Genomic DNA, 7087 nt, shown 5'->3' with positions numbered 1-7087 from the left:
CAGTTTCAGTTCTCTTAGACCAAAATATTGTTTTCTTTTGTCCTCTTCCTTTGATTTAGTGTTTCTGTCATATTTTCTTGCCGTTGGTATTTGTTTTTACACTACAAGTTTGATTTCTTCATCAAATTTATTAGTTTAATACAGAACTGAAAAGGGGAAGCTACGAGTGGAAAAGGCAAGAGAGTGTGAGACTAATATCGGGAAAAAGCCAAGAGAGTGCGAGACTAATATCGGGAAAAATCCAATTTAAGAGTGAAACACGAGTGGGAGTGACATAATTTGTGTGCAAACACGTGAGGGAGTGTTGTGAGGAATTATTTCTAACAATTCTTTGTTGTTTCAAAAGTATGTCTTCCAGGTGTGAAACATCAAATAGGGATGGAGGGGAAGAGTCGTGATGCAAATCACGGAGCTGGTCATGCTGATCATACACGTGGAAATTGAGTTGAATTTGCACATGACCCTTTGTCACTTCCTAGTGGCCCAATTACAAGACTTAGAGCCAAACGTTTCAAGGAATCACTAAATGGGCTAGTCCAAGAGAATTGGGCTGATTCTGAAAAGACCAAGATGGGCTCAAATAATAATCAAGGCTTAGTCTATGTCATCAAAGCACTTGTAGAGGAAAATTAAAATACATTAAATCTAGTCATTTAGCTTGTTTGACTGCCTTTAAAAGTCCAAGAATCCAAAAAAAAACATGGGAACTTGTTTTGGTTAATTTTTGTGCTGTTTTCAAAGCTGTAATTATTACTTGCCTATTCTTGGAGGGTTGTTCCAAGTATATAGATGGGTAGTACGAATTTTAAAAATCAATTTCGGGTTTTCAGAATAACTATTCTCCTTGTGAGATCTTGTGTTCCTCTTGGTTCTTAAAAGAACTCTTGTACTTATCAAGTTAATCTTGTGGCGTTCAAGCAACCAAACTTATCACCTTGATTCTCGAGAGTTTCTTAGAAATTCTTGGTGTGGCGTTTTCAATCCAATGTAGTCTTGGTGTTTCATCTGATTAGATGACGGGTCAAGGCTTAACAAATCTTGTCTAATGATTTGGGGTTCCAAACCATCATTGTTATCGGGTTTCATCACAATTGTTGGTGAAGTTCCTATCATTTGGTATTAGAGCTTTTGTTCTAAGATAAGTTTGCCTATCTTTTATTTTCATTCTATTTCCTGTTCCTCACTCAAAAAAAAAAAACGAAAAAAAAAGAAAAAAAAAAAGAAAAGAAAAGAAAATTTCTCAATCTTGTTCCTCACCTTATTCAAGTTCTTGATCTTTTTGATGAGTTTTGGTTGTTTATCATTCTAAATTACTACTGGAATATTTTGAATTAGTTTCTTGAAGTTTGATTAAGAACTAAAGAAGACACAAAAGAGTGGAAAAAGGCAAGAGTGTGTGAGACCATAAGAGGGTAAAAGCCGTTTAGAGTGAAAAGACGAGTGCGAGTGTATCAATTCTTGAGTGAAACACGTGAGGGAGGGCCTGTGAGGATTCTAACCTTGTTTTGCAGATTTTAAACATGGCCAACAATCAAGAAGAAGACACAACCGAAGAACTTCGACAACCAATAGATCAGAACCTCTAAATGCAAGCACTGCTAGGGGAGATGAAGCGTATGTTGAGGGCTGAAATTGAACCTATTCATGAGAGATTGGATAGGGTAGAAGCAGGAACTCCTAGAGGCCAGCAACATGACATCCACAACAGGCAGCAAGGTGGGTGTGTTCCATGGCGGAATGTTGAGGAAGAGGCGGAGTCGGAGGAGGTTGATGAGCCATATGTGAACCGAGGGTATGGGAATAGAGAAGCTAGGATGGGTAGGTTTAGGAGGGATAATGATTTAGGAAACATAAAGATTAAAATCCCATCTTTTCAAGGCAAAAATGATCCTGAAGTTTATTTGGAGTGGGAAACTAAAATGCAGATGGTGTTTGATTGTCACAACTATTCGGAGATAAAGAAGGTTAAGCTGGCTGCAATTGAATTTACCGATTATGCCATTGTGTGGTGGGATCAATTATTGATTAATACGAGGAGGAATAGAGAGCCACCCGTGGACACTTGGGAGGAGATGAAAATGTTTATGAGGAAGTGTTTTGTACCCAATCACTATTATAGGGGATTGTATCAAAAGTTGCAAAGGTTAACTCAAGGTTCCAAGAGTGTGGATGAGTATTACAAGGAGATGGAGGTAGCTTTGATCTGGGCTAATGTAGAAGAGGACCGGGAAGCCACAATGGTTAGGTTCTTGCACGGTTTAAATTGTGAGATTGCAGATATAGTTGAGATGCAGCACTATGTTGAATTGACGGATATCATGCATCAAGCCGTAAAGGTGGAGGAGCAATTCAAACGGAAGGGATTGGCTAAGAGGGGACAACCTATGACCAGTTAGTGGAAGACTGCTCCAAAAAGGGACGAGCAGCTGCAAAATAAGCCAAAATTTGAACCATCTATGAGTGCCAACTCAAAGACCGCCACTACTTTAGGTAACACCGAGGCTTTGAGTTCTAAAACCCGTGATATTAAGTGTTTTAAATGTCAGGGGCGGGGACACATAACCAACCAGTGTGTAAACAAAAGGGTGATGGTGATAAATGCTCAAGGCGAGCTTGAGTCAGAGAATGAGGAAGAAGTAGAAAATGTTGACATGCCATCTTTGGAGGATGCCGATGATGAACAAAATGCTGTGGCTAGAGATTTATTAGTAACAAGGCGAGTCCTCAATGTGCAGGTTAAGGAGGAAGAAAGTAACCAAAGGGAGAACTTGTTTCATACTTGGTGCTTTGTAAATAACAAAGTTTGTAGTGTCATTATCGATGGAGGGAGCTGCACAAAGTAGCCAGCACTTATTTGGTGGAAAAATTGGCCTTAACTACCTTGAAACATCCTCAACCTTACCGGCTTCAGTGGCTGAATAAATGTGGCGAAATCAAGGTGACAAGACAAGTGTTGGTGGCATTATCCATTGGCAAATATGAGGATGAGGTGCTATGTGATGTGGTTCCCATGCATGCATGCCATTTATTGTTGGGAAGACCATGGCAATATGATCGGAGGGTTAAGCATGATGGATTCACAAATAAGTATTCTTTCACTCTTAAAGGGCAACCCATTACTCTTGTGCCATTAACTCCAAAACAGGTCAGGGATGACCAATTAAAGTCACAAAGATCAAATGAAAAAAAAAAAAAAAAAGGAAAAAGAAAGGAAGGCCGAAATTGAAAAAAAAAAAAAGAGTTAAAAAAGAAAGGAGAGAAAAACATTGATCAGAGTGAAAAAGAAAGAGAGATGATTTTGGCCATAATGAGAGCAGGAGAGGAAAAATTCAATTACATTGCAAAAAAAAGTGAGATCAAGAGAGCATTATTTTCACACCAGCCCCTTATTGTACTCATATACAAGGAGGCTCTTTTATGTACTAGTGATCTCGTCGGAACTTTGCCGAGCAATGTTGTTTCTCTTTTGCAGGAGTTTGAAGATGTCCTTCCCGAAGAGGTACCTCATGGTTTACCTCCAATTCGAGGGAATGAACATCAAATTGATTTCATACCTGGTGCATCAATTCCAAACCGAACTGCTTATAGGAGTAATCTCGAGGAGACCACGGAACTTCAGAGGCAAGTAGGTGAATTATTGGAGAAGGGATACATGCGTGAAAGCATGAGTCCTTGTGTGGTCCTGGTGTTATTAGTTCCTAAGAAGGATGGAACATGGAGGATGTGTGTTGACTGCAGAGCCATCAACAACATAATGGTAAAATATCGTCATCCCATTCCTAGATTAGATGATATGCTAGATGAATTACATGGTTCTTGTGTCTTTACAAAAATTGATCTTAAGAGGGGCTACCATCAGATTAGGATGATGGAAGGTGATGAATGGAAAACTACTTTTAAGACTAAATATGGTTTGTATGAGTGGTTAGTGATGCCTTTTTGCTTAACTAATGCTCCAAGCACTTTTATGCGTTTGATGAACCATGTTTTGCGTGCAATTATTGGTAGATTTGTGGTTGTGTATTTTGATGATATCCTAATTTATAGCAAAAATTTGGAAGAACATGTAATGCATTTGAAATCTGTTTTGGAAATTCTAAGAAAAGAAAGATTGTTTGCTAACCTCAAAAAGTGCACCTTTTGTACGGATAAGCTTGTGTTTCTTGGTTTGTTGTTAGTAAAAAAGGAATTGAGGTGGACGAGGAAAAGGTGAAGGCAATCCAAGAGTGGCCAACTCCTACAACAATCAGCCAAGTGAGGAGTTTCCATGGCTTAGCTAGTTTCTATAGATGGTTTATGTGTGATTTTAGTAGCTTAGCCGCCCCTCTTACTGAAGTCATCAAGAAAAATGTGCCATTTAAGTGGGGGAAAGAATAAGAAAAGGCATTTAATCAGATCAAAGAAAAGTTAACTAATGCACATTTGCTTGTTTTGCCTAACTTTGCTAAAACTTTTGAAATTGAGTGTGATGCTTCAGGAATAGGTATTGGAGCTGTTTTGATGCAAGAAGGCCGTCCAGTTGCTTATTTCAGTGAAAATTTGGGTGGGGCAGCCCTAAATTACCCCACTTATGATAAAGAGATGTATGCCTTGGTAAGGGCTTTGGAAAATTGGCAACACTACCTATGGCCAAAGGAATTTGTGATTCACACAGATCATGAATCTTTGAAGCATTTGAAAGGGCAGCAAAGGTTGAACAAACGCCATGCTAAGTGGGTGGAATTCATTGAAACATTTCATTATGTGATCAGATACAAGCAAGGTAAGGAAAATGTGGTGGCTGATGCATTGTCCCGAAGGTATGCTTTACTTTCCATTTTAGATACAAAAATGCTTGGCTTTGAATACATTAAGGATTTGTATGCACAAGATTCTGGTTTTGGTGATGTGGTCAATGCATGTGAAAAAGTGGCATTTGGTAAGTTTTATAGGCATGATGGATTTTTGTTTCAGGAGAATAAAATGTGTGTGCCTAGGTGTTCTTTGCGTGAATTGCTTGAGCTTGTGAGAGAAGCTCATGGTGGTGGTTTGATGGGTCATTTTGGTGTAGCTAAGACTTTAGGAATTTTGCGTGATCATTTTTTTTTGCCTCATATGAAACGTGATGTGGAAAGAATCTGTGAGAAGTGTATCACGTATAAACAAGCTAAGTCTAAGTTGAAACCCCATGGTTTGTACACCCCTTTGCCAATACCTAGTGAACCTTGGACTGATATTTCTATGGATTTTGTTTTAGGTTTACCTAGGACTAAGAGGGGGAGAGATTCAGTTTTTGTGGTGGTAGATAGATTTTCCAAGATGGCACACTTCATTGCATGTCACAAAACTGATGATGCATCACATATAGCTAATTTATTCTTCAAAGAAATTGTTAGGATACATGGTATGCCTAGGACCATCATTTTTGATAGGGATGCAAAGTTTTTGAGTTACTTTTGGAAGACTTTGTGGGGAAAGTTGGGAACCAAGTTATTGTTTTCTACTACTTGTCATCCACAAATGGATGGTCAAACTGAAGTAGTAAATAGAACTTTGTCTTCTTTGTTGCATGCTATCATTAAAAAGAACTTGAAAACATGGGAAGATTGTTTGCCACATGTTAAATTTGCTTACAATAGAAGTATACATTCTGCATCTAAGTTTTCACCATTTGAAATTGTTTATGGTTTTAACCCATTGTCACCTTTGGATTTAACTTCTTTACCTTTAAGTGAACGTGTGAACTTAGATGGCAAAAAGAAAGCAGAATTTGTAAAGATGATTCATGAAAAGGCATGGCTGAACATCGAAAGAAGGACTCAACAATATGTCCATCAAGCCAACAAGGGATGCAAGAAGGTAGTGTTTGAACCAGGAGATTGGGTTTGGTTGCACTTCAAAAAGTACCGTTTTCCAGAAAAACGGCGTTCAAAACTCCTACCACGGGGTGATGGACCATTTCAAGTAATGGAGCGCATCAATGATGATGCCTACAAGCTTGACGTACCTGGTGAGTATGGTGTTAGTGCAAAATGTTGCTGATTTGTCTCCTTTTGATGTAGGTGATGATTTGAGGACAAATCCTTCTCAAGAGGGGGAGAATGATGCAAATCAAGGAGCTGGTCATGCTGATCATACATGTGGAAATGGAGTTGAATTTGCACATGACCCTTTGTCACTTCCTAGTGGCCCAATTACAAGACTTAGAGCCAAACGTTTCAAGGAAGCACTAAATGGGCTAGTCCAAGAGAATTGGGCTGATTCTGAAAAGACCAAGATGGGCTCAGATAATAATCAAGGCTTAGTCTATGTCATCAAAGCACTTGTAGAGGCAAATTAAAATACATTAAATCTAGTCATTTAGCTTGTTTGACTGCCTTTAAAAGTCCAAGAATCCAAAAAAAACGTGGGAACTTGTTTCGGTTAATTTTTGTGCTGTTTTCAAAGCTGTAATTATGACTTGCCTATTCTTGGAGGGTTGTTCCAAGTATATAGATAGGTAGTACGAATTTTAAAAATCAATTTTGGGTTTTCAGAATAACTATTCTCCTTGTGAGATCTTGTGTTCCTCTTGGTTCTTAAAAGAACTCTTGTACTTATCAAGTTAATCTTGTGGCATTAATGCAACCAAACTTATCACCTTGATTCTCAAGAGTTTCTTAGGAATTCTTGGTGTGGCGTTTTCAATCCAACATAGTCTTGGTGTTTCATCTTATTAGATGACGGGTCAAGGCTCAACAAATCTTGTCTAACGATCTTGGGGTTCCAAACTATCATTGTTATCGAGTTTCATCACAATTGTTGGTGAAGTTCATATCAAGTCGTCCATCATTTTGCAGGCTATGCAACTACAATTTGAACGCATGAACGTGGTGTTTAATGAGATTCGGAATCGGATGGATAGGCAAGACACTGTTATTGCTACTTTGCGTGAGGAGCGTCCCCAAAGAGTTCCTAATGCTAGAAGGCAAGAAAGGCGTGCACACATGGATGATTCTGATGATTACCACGAGGATGAGTTTGAAGATGAAGAAGATCAAGCTTCTTTGAACAATGAGGGCAGGGTTGTGCCAAGGGGAGAAAGGCATGGTAGAGGTTTTCGAAGAGA

General features: G+C 38.8%; 1 pseudogene; it reads left to right on the top strand.

Moving 5' to 3' along the window:
- Positions 1-1586: 1586 nt before the first annotated feature.
- Positions 1587-6319, top strand: LOC142625141 (uncharacterized; annotated as a pseudogene).
- Positions 6320-7087: the final 768 nt, after the last annotated feature.

The sequence above is a fragment of the Castanea sativa genome, chromosome 2 (genome assembly GCF_040712315.1).
Source record: "Castanea sativa cultivar Marrone di Chiusa Pesio chromosome 2, ASM4071231v1".
NCBI lineage: Eukaryota > Viridiplantae > Streptophyta > Magnoliopsida > Fagales > Fagaceae > Castanea > Castanea sativa.
This window is presented reverse-complemented; position numbering and strand designations above follow the sequence as displayed.